Source organism: Castor canadensis, chromosome 8 (assembly GCF_047511655.1).
Source record: "Castor canadensis chromosome 8, mCasCan1.hap1v2, whole genome shotgun sequence".
Lineage (NCBI taxonomy): Eukaryota > Metazoa > Chordata > Mammalia > Rodentia > Castoridae > Castor > Castor canadensis.
Window position 1 is genome coordinate 92177820 of NC_133393.1, and position 18156 is coordinate 92195975.

Consider the following 18156-nt stretch of genomic DNA (forward strand, 5'->3'; position numbering starts at 1 on the left):
CTTTAGACTTGTCCAGTGAGAAGTGGGTTTTACTCCCTGCCACAAGTTTGAGCATTAGTGTCTACTTGCGGATCTCCACCTGTCTGACTCAGAGATGTCTGTCCTTCCCCCTCCTCTAGGCCAGCTCTTCCAAGCTTTCAGTGAACACCTGCCCAAACCTTCCTGTATATTCCCAGAGAAAGACAATATAGGGAAATTTGATCCCTAAGGCAACTTCCACCATAGCTCCTATTCAGGATCCTTTCGCAGTGGTTCCCAGCACTGCACTCTGGCCCAATTCTGAGAAAAAAAACCCAGATTTTTCCCTGTGCCTGCATACTATGTGGTCTCCAGGACCCCTGTGTGGGTAGATTGCATACCTGTCCAACACTGAGTCCAATGTTAATTGTGTTTTCAGAATCTCTCACTCCTCTTTTTTTTTTTTATCCATTTATTCCCTCTGCAGTGCAACTTCTGCCAGACCACTCATGGAAATTTTCTCCTTCCCCACAACCTGTGGGTTTTGGTGTGCTCTTTTTTTTTTTAACTTACATTACAAAATAACTTATTACAATACAGCTTCAGCACAAGACTCCTATGTATAAGCACCCAGTACTCTTTATTGCGCTACCAGGGAATCCTCTTCTCCCCACTTGCCTTGTGGACCTCTTCTATCAAATCCTTCAGATACTTGATCTCCTTGGCCAGAGCATCTGCCTTTTCTTTCAGAGCCTCATTCTTCTTTTCGAGCTCTTTACATTCACCAGTGAAGTTCTCTTTTTCTGGCAGCACCTGGGGGCTGCTGTCTTATTCTGCTCCATTTTCCTCAGCTTCTTATCCTGCTACTTACTCTTTACTTTTGCTGTCTCTCCAGGAGGGTCATAAGATTTGGGGTTAGCAGACCCATGGGGGACCTGGAGAAGACAAAGTCCTGGTTAGAGACACCTTAAAGATGAGAGGCTGAGAGCCTGTGTAGAACTCAGGGATCATACAGATATCACTGTCATTATCTGAAGGGTTGTCTTCTTCCTTTACACACTGGGGATCATGGTAATATAAGCAGTAGAGTTGGGTTTCCTATCTCCTTCAAAGATATCCACTTCACCACCTAACTGTAAACTATAAGGATGATCTAGAGTGGAGGAGAGGACCCTTGGGGGAAGAGGGTATAAGATGGTGAAAGGGACAACCTGGGCAGTTGTTGCAAAACTTTCTGGGAGATGGCCAATTTGGTTTACTGCCAGGGGGGGCTCCTTATTAGTCTCTGGACTAGATGGTAAAGAGATCCCATGTGTCATCCAACCTGGCCAAAAGATCTTCTGACATGGCTTCCAGGTCTAAATGAAATGGGGCATCAAAGTCAAACTCCTTCAAATCCATTTTATCCAACATCCAATCTGCATAGGGGGACTAATCAATGATACAGAACAAAAATTACATATATACATACACATATATACACACATGTATACATATGTATAGGTTCATATATATATATATACACACACACACACATATATATATAGGTTCATAAATATATATATATACATATATATTTGTATATATACATATATGTACAAATGTGCATATGACAACTATGTTCAATCAGAGGAATGAAAATGGTCTTTCAAACTAAATACTACTGGGAAGCAATTTGGACAATCATAAATTAGCCTTGTTTATTACAAAATACATAAAATTAAATATAAATTGATTGGGAATCTAATGGGGAAATGAAACTAGACAAGGTTAAAAGAAATTGTGAATCTTTTATGAAGATATAAGGACAGTGTTCCCAATCATCACTTGTTATCCAAGCAGAGTAATCAAGAATATAGAAACTTTAAAACACACAAAAATAAAGTTTTTACATCACAGACACAAGATCATAAGTCACTGACAACCAGGAGGGAATACTTGCAGCATATGTTACAAACAGAAAGTTTAAATTGCTGGCCTAAAATATGTGAACAAATGGAAAAACATGATAGAAAAAAAATCAAGAAATATGCTTAGACAATTCACAAATATGTAACTGTATCACAAGGCTGTTCAGTTTATGAAATAATACTCAACCCTAAATTTTAAGGAAATGCATGTGATGCTCAGTTATAATGCTTAACAACGAGAAAGCTAGCTATTTTCAAGTATAAAAACCCACCCTCTTCTTGAGACTGTTGATAAAGAACCCTATTGTATTATTAATCAACTCTACTGATTGAATATATGTAGAGAACAGCTTAGCAATAGCTGAAAAAATATATAGGGTTTAATCCTGATTCAGCAATGCCAGTTTTAAGAATTAATCCTAAAGTTCTAACATTAGACCTTCAGCATTATGCAAATCTTGTTTTATGAAAATACATATGCAGAATTTTATTCATTGGCACACATTTTCTAACTGAATTGTAAATAGTCTGTTAGCTGACATATAAGAGAAGGGGTCAATAGTGGTACATCTTCACAGAGAAGGACTATGCAGCTAAATCAAGTTTGAAATAGATCTAAAAATAATGTGGTGTGTTTTACAGGATATATATTTAAAGGAATAAACCAAAAGGAAAGAAGGTATTTGTTCTATAATACATTTATCTTGAGGTCAATTGATCTATAACTGGCTATCACTATCCATCTTATGTTTTCACTTTTCATGTACACTTAAAATATTCTTCCTTCTCTGTACTTCAAATCTTTGAACCATGTAACTATGATTTCAAAAGACAGATGTGTAGTAGGCAGTCAAATATTATAACAATCTATACTGAATTCTCTGGAAGCATAGTTCAAAGAAGTAAAGGTCTGTGTGTGTGTGTATCTTTATGGCTACAGAAAACACTTTTGTAAAATACATTTTATCAATCCCTTAGGAAATGATGTTCTTGAATCTCAGTTACCTTGAGAATTCTTTTCCCTTGTTAGTTTACTGTAAGACACAAAAGCATAAATACTCCATGATGTCACATGACAGGTAATTTTCATATTGCACTGTATGCAGCATTTAACAAGGTTTAAAATACTTCTGGTAAGTGAATTATAGTAAGCTGTAAAAAAGAGGGTAATTTGATAGACTTTCTTAATAATATGCAACAAATTATTCAAAAATAATATCTCTGAGACAGCATTTAAGCCAGTCACGTAATTTAGGGTAGAATACATTGCATACAAAGAAGAATGTGTCATCAGTGCTCCCTGTCCACAAGAATGAGTTATGTATTGAAGTACAGAATGATTGCCTCAATCTGTGTATACAATTTATTAAAGAATGTTGTTAAATTATTGAAAGGTTAGTATATTGATACTTTTTACATTTTGACTTGAAATAATGGTGAAAGCTTAGAAGTAAAATGCAATAATATTCTAAAACTTAAAGGCCTTCTAATGGTCATTATTTTGGTGACACTCATAGTATCTAACAAAACTGAATATAATAAGAATTATTGACCTATGCACTCATTGTTCTACTCTGTGACTTGAGTTTCTTTTTTAGAGTATCTACTGTAGGGATACATGGGATATGTGATTGTTGAGGTAGGACAATCAGTGTTTTGATATGTTGAAATTCTATTGCATGATTGTACCTTGTATCAATGTTGTCACTGAATAATCTGTGTAAATGAGAATACTTGGCAATGTTTCACAACCATCTGAATGTGCTATTCCAAAGAACTCTGGACATGGGACACTGTTCTTTCCAATAGTTTATGATTTCTGAGAGATTGCTAAATATAAAATCTAATTATGGTCTCCAGATCAAACATGCTTTTTGCCATTATTACTTTCTATTTATGTTGCCTCTTCTGCCTAGAATATTTTCTAATCTTTTCACTCACATTAGGATCCATCTAAAGATCCAAATATACAGATACAAGAATCTGTAAATTCCTGTATGTAACACTGGAAATACTTCTTTTTTTCAGTTACCTTTTAGTTCTTTATATTTTTATGTGTTCTACTTTCTAAAGAATAATATGTTTCAAAGATTGGAAATAATTCTGTTAATATTTTCAATGTAAACATATGAACTTGGTGTTCATTTGAAAATAGGTTTGTTTGTTTTTTGTGATGAGAAAAATACTTAAGAATTTTCCCCTAGAAATATCAATAATTCTGTTTAAAGGAAATATACAAAAAAGTCACAAAAATGTGCTATAGGTTGGCCTTTTATAAGAACTTATAAAAAACTTATATAACAATTTGTATAATACTATAATTTAAAAACCATGACCTCTTAAATACCCTCCCTTAGCATGACCCTTGGTCCAAATGCAAGCCTGAATACTATTTTCTTCTTTGTATTTCATCTCCTTTGTCCCATATAATATGTGGAGCATCAAGAACAGTGGGTTTTATTTATATAGCTCTCAATACAACTATGAATTATTATTTAATTGCTTAACATTGTAATATTAATATTTTGATAAGGATAGCTATTCTGTTCATAGTGGGTCTCAACAGCAGCATCAGTACCCTTTGTAAGTTGAAATTTATCATATACTCTCTTCTTTTTTCTTCAGATAATGTTGACTTAAAATATACTCATGTTGTTAGTATTACTTTAGTAAATTAGTGAAGAGGTATTTATTAGTAATAGAATATCCTATATTAAAAGTTTTCTGCATTACTTCTTATTTATGTATTTATATCTATAGTTTTATTGTTTTCATTTTTCTTTATATTCATTCATCTAATTTAGAAAAATATACCACTTATCATTAGGCTGTCATAAGCCTTTCTTTCACTTCCTTTTATGCATCCCTTCTCAGAATATGTCTTATTGAAATTTTGTATGTCTTTGCTTCTACAACACTTCATCATACACAACACTTCACTAGACCCCCTAGGTATTCAAACCACAGCAAGGAGATGAAATATATGCTGCTATGTATGTCAGCATTATAAAAAAATCAAAGAAATTTGTTGAGAATGTAGTATCTTCAGCAGAGATGAGGGGTTGAATCAATTACCTTTGCTTTACATTGCATGCATGATCTGAAAAATAATACTGTTACCATTTAAAAACAAAATGGTCTGGGGATGACATTGTGCCTAGGATGCACAAGGTGATGGGTTTGATTCCCAGCACTACAAAAAATTTTTAAAAATTATTCAGGTAACAAGTGTGCTAAGCTCTGATTCATTGAATAAAATATTATATGTGAATGAATGTTGGTAGTTGCCATGGTCTGGGTGTATCATTATGGGTGTATATTTTGAAAGCTAAATGTAGATTTTTACATATGTCTAATTTTTATTCAACTTTATAACATGTCAAATTAATCAGGAAATGATATGCTATCTTAACACTTGCACATTGTAAAAGAATAAGTGCATTTTCCAATGTGTATTAGAATTTTTCATATGAAATAATAGCTGTAATATTTATCATGTTATAAATTTCTTATAATATTTTAAAGTAAAGTTTTAATTATCTAGACGTACAAACTATTTGTTGTAGAATGACAAGTACCTGTACAACATGGAGAAGTTTTGCATTTCTATCTGAAACATCACTTTTCTAACTGTTGCTTAAGTAATACTTGTCAGTGGTATTTTTTTCATACATAACTATTTTTTTTCATTCAGACATAATAGGAGATAAAGGATGGAAAGTTGTGTTATCTTCCTTCTTCTCAATTTTCTAAGCACAATTTCAGTCTCAAGATCACCACATTCACCTCACATTCACCTGGGGTACATGTTAACACTGATGAACTGGGGAATGTGTTCATTATGATGTACTCTAGGATGATTTGTGAAAATATCTGTGCAGATATGGAACTTTGTATGGTTGAAAAGGAAGGAATCTCTTTTCTTGTGTGTGATACTGGTTTTTATTTTCTGTGGATGTGATAGAACGTAAGAGAAATGAGGAACCAATCAGTGGAGATAGAGTTTATTTTGCTTGGCCTCACAGATGACCCTCAGCTACAAGTTATGGTTTTCCTGTTTCTGTTTTTCGATTACATCTTGAGCCTGATGGGGAACTTAATTGTCATCCTGCTCACACTGTTGGATCCCTGCCTCAAGACTCCAATGTATTACTTCCTTAGAAATTTCTCCTTTTAAGAAGTTTCATTCACAACGGCTGGCATCCCACATTTCTTGATGAGCATTCTTACTGGAGACAAAAGAATTTCCTACAATGGCTGTGCAACTCAATTATTCTTTTTTTTTTCTATTAGGAATTACAGAATTTTACCTCCTGGCTGCCATGTCTTATGACCGCTATGTTGCCATCTGCAAACCCCTGCATTACCCAATAATCATGAACAGCAAAATGTGTCAGCAACTTGTGCTCAGCTCTTGGGTAACTGGATTCTTAACAATCTTTCCCCCTTTGCTGTTGGGACTCAAGCTTGATTTCTGTGCTTCCAGAATGATTGATCACTTCCTGTGTGGCACTTCTGTCTTGCAACTCTCTTGCACAGATACACATTTCATAGAATTGATGGCTTTTGTTTTAGCTGTGATTATACTTGTCATCACATTGTTGCTAGTGGTTCTGTCCTACATATTCATCATCAAAACCATTCTTAAATTTCCTGCTCAGCAAAGAACAAAGGCCTTTTCCACCTGTTTCTCACACATGGCTGTTGTCTCTATTACCTATGGAAGTTGTATCTTTATGTATATGAAGCCATCTGCAAAGGAAAGAGTGACTTTCACTAAAGGTATAGCTGTGCTCAATACCTCTGTGGCCCCTTTACTAAACCCTTTCATTTACACTCTAAGGAACCAGCAAGTAAAAGAAGCATTCAAGCACATCCTTCAATGGTTTTGTTCTTTTGAAAACAAGGCAAAAGTTAGACTGTAATAAAATGCTGCTTGCACATGATGAGAAAATTTAATTTAACTATTAATTACATTATTTTGGATCATTGCCATTTTTCTTCATGTGTATTTATATCATAATAGTTTTAGTTATATACTCTATGCCATTCTTTCTTTGGAGATCTTTCTAACCTCAAGGAGCAAAGTGCCTTCTTTGGTCCAGAATATCTATCTTCTATCTTCACCTAGAAATCTGCCTACTCATTAATGATCACTTAATGTAGCAAATGCTGTATGCAAATGTGCTAGATACACTTGGCTGATTATTTGATACAAGTGCTCATTGCTAGGCAATGTATTTGCTTTTAAGTATCCTGCATTGCTAAAATTGTCAGAGAAAAACAGAACATTATAACACACAACATACATTGCTATATAATGTGATTCATATTGTAATGGAAAAGAAGTAAAAAATTAAAGCAATTTTAAAGATCAAAGCTGGCTTCCAAGGGGAATCTTAGAGTCTGATGAAATTTGAATGATAAGTAAAGAAAATAAATAGTCAAAGGTACTATGAGATGTATGACATGTGCAAAAGAATTCAGGTCCTACTGGAAATTTTCTCCTGTAGAGTTATAATAAGTGAGAATAAATTATTTGTAACCATAATTAGTTATAAGTTAAAACATTTGAATTCCAGGCTTTCATTGTAATTACTTATACTGCTTTGTAGTTTTTGAATTCTGGAAGTAATACTAATTTGTGAAAAAACCCATCCTATTACATATTTACATCTTAGTATGGGGAAATATTTCATACAGTTTGCACATTATAATTTTCTAATTAATTCTGTTTGTGTTGCTTTTCATGAAGTTAATTATGTATATCTTACATACCAGTGCATACAATCATTGTAAACCAAGGCATTGGAAAATTTGCTCATCTGTGTAACTGTAGAATATCACAGTGAATTGTTCCTTTATCTCTTTCCAGTCCTTCTTGTGACACTGCCCTACTTCCATGTGCCATTGAATCTAACTATCCACTTGTGGCCTTTCAATCACTCTAGATTGGTTTTGTATTTTCTGAATTTCATAAAACAGAAAAAACACTGTTTGAACTTCATCTGGAATTCATGTTTAGTATAATAATGTGGGTTCTCCCATGCCACTGCCTGCATCTACAGTTGGTTTCTTGTGCCGATTTGATTTAGCAGCATTGATGCTTTGCTTTTATCATATTCACCTTTTCTCCCTTATTCCTGTACTTTGGTATTTTTAAACTCAGAGGACTCTCTCAACAAGACTAACTCATTTCCTTTGATTGGTGTGAAAAGTAAGTACACTGAAATGCTAATCTATGAAAGCCTCTATCCTTCCATAATGTCATTTTGAAATAAACTGGGTACCAAATGAGAATTAGTAGGGAGAAGTTGTACCCTTATGCCATAAGTACAAATCTTATTCTTCACACAGAGGGGCTTAAGAAGGCTACCTGTGAAGCAATAAATTGCACTTCCTATTGTTCCCTGTAGGGGTCCACTTCAGCTGAAAATTGTTTTACTAATGTGTTTGCTTTTAAATGCAGCAGGCTCCAAACCTCAACATCATTTTAGAAGAGCTGAGACAGGCAAAGTCTGAATGTTCCTCATAGAATATTGAAGAAACTAATACTAAGGATTTTTGTATGGTGACCTGCTGAAAATGTGCAGGAAATGTTAATGGGAAATGGTAGCAAATTTCAGTGATTTCTGAGAGAGTGATTAGCAGTCCTAGTAGTAAAATAGGGAATATTAAAACACCAATAATCTTAGCAGTAAGGTAAGTAGTTCTCAAACACTAATGAAAAGCTGCAATAGATATTACTTTAGCTTATCAGCTTAACTACAAATTCCTATTTAGTAAAACAGTCTCCCCTCTTGCTACCTTTCTAAGATGACTCATTGACAAACTATAAATTAGAACCATAAGGAGAAGTAGACTCTCGGAAATGACCTCCCATTGTTCTTAGAGAATGAGTAGAAACATCATATGTGATTTTAACCTGGTGACATACAAGCTGATATAGATTCTTTGAAAATAATAAAATCCATTGTCTCAGAAATTGTCAAACAGGGCTTCTATCACTGCTTCTACTCAAGGAGTGATGCAAGTGTTGAGGACAGGTTGGGAGTGATAAGATGCATTGTGTTTTGTATTCAATTTGCCCCCATTCATTATACATGTTAAATTTCCTAGCCATTCATAAAACCATTAAATCTGTTCATGGAACTTCAGATCCCTTTGATATCTTGTTTAAAAACACCATTCTACAGGGCACAGTCAATAGTTCAATGCAAGGAAGAATAAAGGAAAAGAACAACAAATATAAAAATTATGTTATATTATAAAGCTTTTGTTTTTTTCTAAGTCAGTTCTTGATATTAAGATTTATATTTGGTCCAGGGAGAATAAGACTTCTACTTCAAATTATTCACTACAACCTCTCTGAAAATCTTAGACTCTAAGAGGCAAATTGTTTGTAGTTTTTCAACCATTCATCCTTGATGAAATAAATGCACCACTAAGAACTTACACTATATATTTTCAATATGTTTTTCCTTTTTTTTGACTTTAATTCATTTATTCACGTGTGCATACATTGTTTGTCTCATTTCTCTCCCCAGTCCCCCTGCCTCTACCCCCCATCCCTGTTCTCTTCCACGCAGAACCTGTGTTACCCTTATCTCTAATTTTGTTGAAGAGAAGACATAAGCAATAATAAGAAAGACAAAGCATTTTTGCTAGTTAAGGGTAGCTATACAGAGCAATTCCTAGCATTGTTTCCATGTACAAATGTGCTACAACCCAGGTTGATTCATCTCTAACTGATCTTTACACTGGTTCCTGATCCCCTTCTAGTGTTGACCTCTGTCACTTTAAGGTTTGTATATTTAGTTCCTCTGGAGTGGGGAAATCAAACACATTCAGGTTTTGGGTTTTCTACCGATTCCCATACTTCCCATTTGTGCTGTATCCTTCTCATGTGACCCAAGTCCAACAACACTGCTGTATTTACCCTAGATCTAAAGTCTGCATATGAGGGAGAACATACGATTTTTGGTCTTCTGAGCCTGGCTAACCTCGCTCAGAATAATGTTCTCCAGTTCCATCCATTTATCTGCAAATGATTTCACTCTTCTTCATGATTGAATACAGTTCTATTATGTACAAATATGACATTTTCTTGATCCATTTGTCAGTAGTGGGGCATCTTCGTTGTTTCCATAACTTGGCTATTGTGTATAGTGCTGCAATAAACATGGGTGTTCAAATGCCTCTGCAGTAACCTGTGTCACATTCCTTTGGGTATATCCCCAGGAGTGGGATTGCTGGATCATATGGGAGATCTATATTTAGATTTTTAAGAAGCCTCCAAATTTTTTTCCAGAGTGGTTGCACTAGCTTGCATTCCCATCAGCAGTGTATGAGGGTTCTTTTTTCCCCACATCCTTGCCAACACCTGTTGTTGGTGGTGTTTTTGATGATAGCTATTCCAATAGGGGTGAGGTGGAATCTTAGTGTGGTTTTGATTTGCATTTCCTTTACGGCTTGAGATGGTGAGCAATTTTTCATGTGTTTTTTGTCCATTTGAATTTCTTCTTTTGAGAAGAAATTATTTAGTTCAGTTGCCCATTTCTTTACTGGTTCATTGATTTTGGGAGAGTTTAGTTTCCTAAGTTCCCTGCATATTCTGGTTATCAGTCCTTTGATGTATAGGTGGCAAATATTTTCTCCCACTCTGGGGGTGGTCTCTTTAGTTTAGAGACCATTTCTTTTGTTGTGCAGAAGCTTTTTAATTTTATGAAGTCCCATTCATTCATCCTTTCTCTTAGTTGCTGGGCTGATGGGGTTCTATTGAGGAAGTCTTTACTTATACCTATTTGTTCCAGAGTGTTTCCTGCTCTTTCCTGTAACAACTTTTCAGAGTTTCGGGTCTGATATTAAGGTCTTTGATCCATTTTGAGTTGATACTAGTACAGGGTGATAAACATGGATCTAATTTCAGTTTCTTGCAGATGGATAACTACTTTTCCCAGCAACATTTGTTGAAGAGGCTGTCTTTTCTCCATCATATATTTTTGTCCCCTTTGTCAAAAATAAGTAGGGCATAGTTGTGTGGATCCATATCAGGGTCCTCTATTCTGTTCCACTGCTCTTCATGTCTGTTTTTGTGCCAGTATCATGCTGTTTTTATTGCTATTGCTTTGTAATATGGTTTGAAGTCAGATATATTTGCTCTTTTTGCTGGTATTGCCTTGGTTATTCACAGTCTCTTGTGTTTCCAAATGAACTTTAGAGTAGATTTTTCAATCTCTGTAAAGAAAGTCACTGGAATTTTAATGGGAATTCTATTTACATGTAGATTGCTTTTGGTAGTATAGCCATTTTTACTCTGTTGATTCTACCAATCCATGAGCACGGGAGATAGTACCATCTTCCATAGTCTTAATCAATCTCTTTCTTCAGGGGTTTGTAAGTTCTCCTCATAGAGGTTATTCCCAGCCTTTGCTAAGTTTGCTCCTAGGTATTTGATTTTTTTTGAGGCTCTTGTAAATGGAATTGTTTCCATATATTCCTTCTCAGTTTGTTGTTGGTGGCGTACAGAAAAGCCAGTGATTTTTGTAAGGTGATTTTTATCCTGCCACCTTGACAGAACTGTTTATGGTTTCTAGGAGGTTTTTGGTAGAAATTTTTGGGTCTTTAAGGTATAGGATATATCATCTGCAAACAGGGATCTTTTGACAGTTTCTTTACCTATTTGTATTCCTTTTATTTCTTCTTACCTAATTGCTCTGTCTAGGAAATCCAGTACTATGCTGAATAGGAGTAGGGATAGTGAGCACCCTTGTTTTGTTCCTGATTTTAGGGGAAATGGCTTCAATTTTTCACCATTAAGTATGATGTTGGCTGTAGGTTTGTTGTATATAGCCTTTACAATGTTGAGGTACATTCCTTCTGTTCCTAGTTTTCTTAGAGCTTTTATCATGAAGTGGTGTTGGATCTTGTTGAAGGCTTTTTCTGCATCTATTGAGATGATGAAGTGGCTTTTCTCTTTTCTTCTATTAATGTGTTGTATTACATTTATAGATTTGCATATGTTGAATCACCCCTGCATCCCTAATATAAAGCCGACTTGCTAATGGTGAATGATCTTTCTGATGTGTTGTTGGATTCGGTTTGCCATTATTTTATTGAAGATTTTTGCATGGATGTTCATTAAGGAAACTGTCCTACAGTTTTTCTTTTTGGAGGTGTCTTTGGCTTTGGGATGAGTGTAATACTGGCTTCATAAAATGAGTTAGGTAGTGAGTGTTCCTTCCTTTTCTATCTTGTGGAAGAGTTTAAGGAGGGTTGGTATTAGTTCTTCTTTAAATGAGAGAATTCAGCAGAGAATCCATCAGAACCCTGGACTTTTCTTTTTTGGCAGACTCTTTATTGCTCCTTCAAATTCATTTTGTGTTATAGATCTATTCAGGTGATTAGTATCCTCTTGGTTCAGTTTTGGATTGTCATAAGTATCTCGAAATCTGTCCATTTCTTCAAGATTTTCAAATTTATTAGAGTATAGGCTCTCAAAGTAGTCTCTGATGATTCCCTGCATTTCCATGGTGCTTGTTGTTATCTCCCCTTTTGCATTTATGATTTTACTGATTTGGATTTTTTCTCTCCTCATTTTAGTTAGGTTTGCCGGGGCTCTGTCAATATTATTTATTTTTCTAAAGAATCAGCTTTTTATTTCATTGATTCTTTGTATTTTTTTGTTTTTATTTCATTGATTTCAGCCCTTATTTTTATTATTTCTTTCCTTCTGCTTGTTTTGGTATTTGCTTTTTCTTGTTTTTCTAGGAGTTTGAGATGTAGCATTAGGTCATCTATTTGAGATCTTTCTGCCCTTTTTATATGTGCACTCATGGGTATAAACTTTCCTCTGAGGACAGTCTTTGCTTTGTCCCATAATTTCTGGTAGGTCGTGTTTCCATTTTCATTAACATCCAGAAACCTTTTAATTTCCTCATTAATTTCATCAATGACCCATTGATCATTAAGCAATGTGTTGTTCAGCTTCTGATTGTTTATATGTTTTTCCCTGTTGTTTTTGTTGTTGATTTATAGGTTCAATGCATTGTGATCATATAGAATGCATGGGATTATTTCTATTTTCTTATATTTGCTGAAGCTTGCTTTGTGCCCTAAGATATGATCAATTTTGGAGAAGGTTCTATGAGCTGCTGAGAAGAATGTATATTGTGCAGATGTTGGATGAAATATTTTGTAGACATCCAGTGGGTCTATTTGATCTATGATGTTATTTACTTCAAGAATTTCTTTATTGATTTTTTGTTTAGGTGACCTATCTATTGGTGATAGGGATTATTAACGTCTTCCACTACCACTGTGTTGGAGTCTATATATGTTTTTATATCCTTCAGAGTATGTTTGATGAAATTGGGTACATTGATGTTGGGTGCATATAAGTTGATAATTGTTATTTCCTTTTGGTGTATTTCCCCTTTTATTAGTATGGAGTGTCCTCTTTATCTTGTTTGATCAATGTAATTTTAAAGTCTACTTTGTCTGAGATAAATATTGTTACCCCTGCCTGTTTTCAGGGGTCATTGGCTTGGTAAATCTTCTTCCAGACTTTCACCCTCAGCCAGTGATTATTTCTGTCAATGAGGTGGGTCTCCTGTAGGCAGCAGATTGTTGGATCTTCCTTTTTAATCCAGTTTGCCAATTGGTTTCTTTTGATGGGAGAATTAAGTCCATTAACATTCAGTCTTAGTGTTGATAGGTATGTGGTGATTCCTGTCATTTAGTTGTTTTTGTTGTTTAAGGAGTTTAAGGATTTGATTGTGAGCAGCTGAATCAATGCAATTCTCTCCTTTCTTGCCTTTTCTTCTCCTGTGCTTTAGTACTGCCTGTCCTTTCATTGTTTTGTTTGCTTTTACTTTCTGTGTGCAGAATTCCTTGAAGAATCTTTTGTATTGGTGGCTTGTGGTCATATATTGTTTTAGTTTCTGCTTATCATAGAGGACTTTTATTGCTCCACCTATTTTGAATGATAGTTTTGCTGGGTAAGTGTCCTAGGGTTGAAGTTATTTTCATTCAGTGCTGGGAATACCTCACTCCATGCTCTTCTTGCTTTTAATGTTTCTGTTGAGTAATCTGTTGGTGATTTTTACGTGTTTACCTTTGTATGTTATTTGTTTTTTTCTCTCTTACAGATTTCAATATTCTCTCTTTATTCTCTGTGCTTGTTGTTTTAATGATAATATGTCAAGTCTGTTTGGTTCCCTAGATTTGGGAAATTTTCTGTTATTTTGTTGAATATATCATGAATCCTGTGGCTTTTGGGTGGTGGGCCTGCAGGGCAGTGCCCTGGCCAGCTTGCCGGATGGAAGCCTGGTGGGTTGGTGACCTGGTGGGCTGGTGCTTGGCTGCATGGTAGTGGCAGCCTGCCTGTTCTTTCAATGTATCATGGTGTGGAGAAGACTTCCAAGGGCTAGAGGTTCAGGATGCTGAAGTTTCAGCTCTCCCTGTACATTATCTCAGCCAAGGGTGTCTCCATGGTCCCAGCAAGGTCCCTGATTCACGGCGCTCATGCAGCCTGTGTCTGTGTCCCAGTCACCATTTTGGAACCTCCAAATATGTTTTTCTTATTTTTTATTTATTAACATATTATAGTTGTACAGGGTGTACATTGAAATGTTTACAAAGTGCTTAGATTCACCTCCTCCATTTTTATCCTTTATTCTCTCTCTCCTCTTCTTAGATTGGTTTCAACAGGTCTCATTGCTCCATTTTCATACATGAATATGTAATACTTTCATCTTATTTGCCTTCCCTCACCTTTTTCTTATGCCCTCCCCCCTCCCACAGGTACCAACCCCCACACAGGAACTGTTTTACTTTTCTGTCTTTCATTTCTTAAAGCAAAACATTTTGATTTATTTATGATAGTTATGTAGAGAGGTTCACTGTGATTTTTACACACACACACACACACACACACACACACATGTATTTATCATGCACCAAATTGGTTCATCGCCTACATTATACTCCTTTCTACCTTAATCTTCTTCTTATGGTGACTTCAATATGTTTGAAGGTTGCATACTAATACTTGTATTTAAAGTATATCAACCATTTCACTTTCTTTAATTTGTTCATTTTGCCTTTCTCCCCCATTAATGGTCTCCCCTTAGCAAGACCTGTTTTACATTCTTTCATTCATTGTTCAAGTGTCTGTTAATTATTTAATTGGATTCATTCTCACCAACAGTGTATGAGAGTTCCTTTTCCCCCACATTCTTGATAACATTTGTTGTTTCTTGTGTTCTTGATGGTAGCCATTCTAACAGGAGTGGTATGGAATCTTAATGTGATTTAGATTTCCATTTCCATATGGTCAGGGACGTTGAGTATTTCTTCATGTGTTTTGTAATCATTTGCATTTCTTCCTTTCAAAAATCTCTGTGCAATTCACTTGCCTATTTCTTCATTGGATCATTGATTCTTTCTGAGTTTAGTTTTTTGAGCTCTTTATCTATTTTGGTTATTAATCCTTTCTCAGATGTATAACTGTCAAAGATTATCTCCTACTCTGTGGGATCCTTTTCAATTTGGTGACCATTTCTTTTGCTGGGCAGAAGTTTTTTCATTTCATGTAGTACTGTTTTTCAATCCTTCCTCTTAGTTACTGAGCCACTGGGGTACTATTTAGGAAGTTATATTCTTATATGTTTCAGCTTATTTCCTACTCTTTCCTGCTATAGCCAGACATGTATACAATGTAATTTGATCAGTTTCTATCTGTTCTGTAACTCTTTCTTATCCCCTCTTCCAATTGTTTGTATGTCCCTTTCCCTTCCCCAGTAGTTCCCTTTTATTTCATAAGCTACTTTTTTGTTTTCATTTGCCTGTTTGTTTTTCCCCTACCTTTAATTAATGAGAGAATATATAGGATACTTGCCCTTGTGTATTGCAAACCACATTGGTTCATTTCTACCAGACTTCTTTGCTACTTCTTGGTCCCATCCCCATAGTGGCCTCTGCCAATTTAAAATTATTTTATTTGCTCCTCAACAGGGAGCACATCAACCACATTCAAGTTCTAGGTTTCCTTTCCTTTCCCTATTTCTCCCATGTGTGTTCTTCCCTTATTATTGAATGTATGACCCATGTCCAATAACATTACTGCATTTGTTTTGAGTCTATAATCCACATATGAGGGAGAATGTGTGAATTTTGGCCTTCTGAGCCTGTCTAACTTCCCTTAAGATGATATTTTCTAGTTCTATCCATTTACTTTCCAATGACAAAATTCCATTCTTCTTTGTGGCTGAGTAAAATTCCATTGTGTATAAATACCATGTTTACTTAATCCATTCATCTGTTGTGGGGTTTATTTTTATAATGATCTTTGCAAGAATACTGTTTACCTGGTGATGAAATACAGGAAGTTAAAGCTTTCAGAAGAAATTGAAATAAAACTCTTTTAGCAGTCTGAGAAGGTGCTGAGAATTATTCAATGATGATAATAGTAAAAACATTTTTAGTAATAAATAAAAATTGGCAACAATTCCAGATGTTAAATTTCATGTTGCCCTTTAAATGTGGTATATTTCCAAAATCCAAGCCATAGCATGTTAGATTTTAAATATTGTCATCTAAGAGGTAGAAACATTGAGCTATACCATAAACGAACGAGAGAAATGAAGAGGTGATTCCATCATTCCCTGATGTCAACTTCATGGAAGGCATACTTGCATGAAAAAGTGCACATTTCCTGGATGGAAACTGACTGAATTGTTGAACACTACTAGAGTAGAGGAGGATGTTGTTTTTGTCCCCAAAGACAGAATTATTCAACATAAATGTATTTGCTAGTTGGAAAAGGAACTGGAATTCAGAGACTTTGTCTTTGATACATAAACATTTTTATCAGCTAACGATTTTACCTGACACTATGTTGACATGAAACAACAGTAAGTGTTCTGTGAACAACAAAATTTTAGAAAATAATTGGGTCATATAGACTAAAATCACAAATATGCAGGATTTCTTTATCATGATTATTCACTTATGGCAAATAATCTTTTTAATAAAAAATTATTGTGGTAAATAAAGCTTTTTAAAAGGTTTATTGAGATGTAGTACACAGTAAAGTACATATTTTAAAGTATGCTAAAGCATAAATTTTGATACGTATAAAGCATAAAATTTGATAAGTATTTCATATTTTCTGAGCATTATATAAAGTTAAACCATCACTACATCATAATAATGAACACATCCACTTTTACCAAAAGCTTCCTAAAGCAGTATTATAATCCTTGCTTTCTATTTCTCTTACTATCCTTTAGGAATAATACCTCTGCCTAATGTCCCTATGAATACTTTACAATGTATTGAATATTATATGAATGGACTAATCCAGTGCTATTTTAAGTAGACTCTCTTCCTGAAGCCTCATTATTTTGAGGCTCATCCTTGCTATTGACTCTATAGACAGTTTATTTCTTAATGTTTACCAGTACTTCATTGCATTGCTCTACCAAAATGTATTTTTCTATTTATTTATTTATGGGCATTATAACTAAATCTGCATCAAACATTTGAACATAAACTTTATGTGGTCATATGCTTTCATTTTTCTGATTTATACAACCAGGAGTGTAACAGTCTGTTTATATGGTAAGTATATGTTTAACATTTTAAGAAAGTGACAAACTATTTTGTAAAATGGTGATATAATTTTACAGTTACACAGGAAGCATACAAAAGTTTCAGCAGCTTCACACCTTACCCAAACTGGTTATGACAAGTATTTTTTAAACTTGTTTTTTAACTTAGTGTACCCTAACTGCACAAGTAAGAGGATTCATTACAAAATGTCAATACAAGAATATAAGGTACTTTGATCATATTCATCCCCTCTATTACTCTTTATATATCCTCCCCCTTTCCTTCCCCTTACACATCCCTAGTAATACTCCTTGTCCTATTTTTTCCTTGTTGCACAACTGAGAGAAAACTTTTGATAGCTCCCTTTCATGGACTGGCTTGTTACATCAAATTCATGTTCCATGAATGCTTCATTCATTTTCCAACAAACAATGTAATTTATTTTTTTAATGGCTGAATAATACTCTATTGCTTATACACACCAGATTTTCTTCATCTATTAATGGTCTAGTTACATAATTTGGGTGTTGTGAATAGTGAAGTATGTAGATATTGCTACAGTAAGCTGACTTTGATTCTTTTCAGAAGCAGTATGCCTAGCTGGATACAATGGCTCTCACCTGTAATCCTAGTAACTCAGGAGCTGGAGATCAAGAGGGTGATGTTTTAAGGC

General features: G+C 34.8%; 2 pseudogenes; one reads left to right on the forward strand and one right to left on the reverse strand.

Moving 5' to 3' along the window:
* Positions 1-606: 606 nt before the first annotated feature.
* On the reverse strand, positions 607-5708 carry LOC109680609 (cyclic AMP-dependent transcription factor ATF-4-like; annotated as a pseudogene).
* A 136-nt stretch (positions 5709-5844) lies between these two features.
* On the forward strand, positions 5845-6793 carry LOC109680608 (olfactory receptor 6C6-like; annotated as a pseudogene).
* The last annotated feature ends 11363 nt before the right edge of the window (positions 6794-18156 follow it).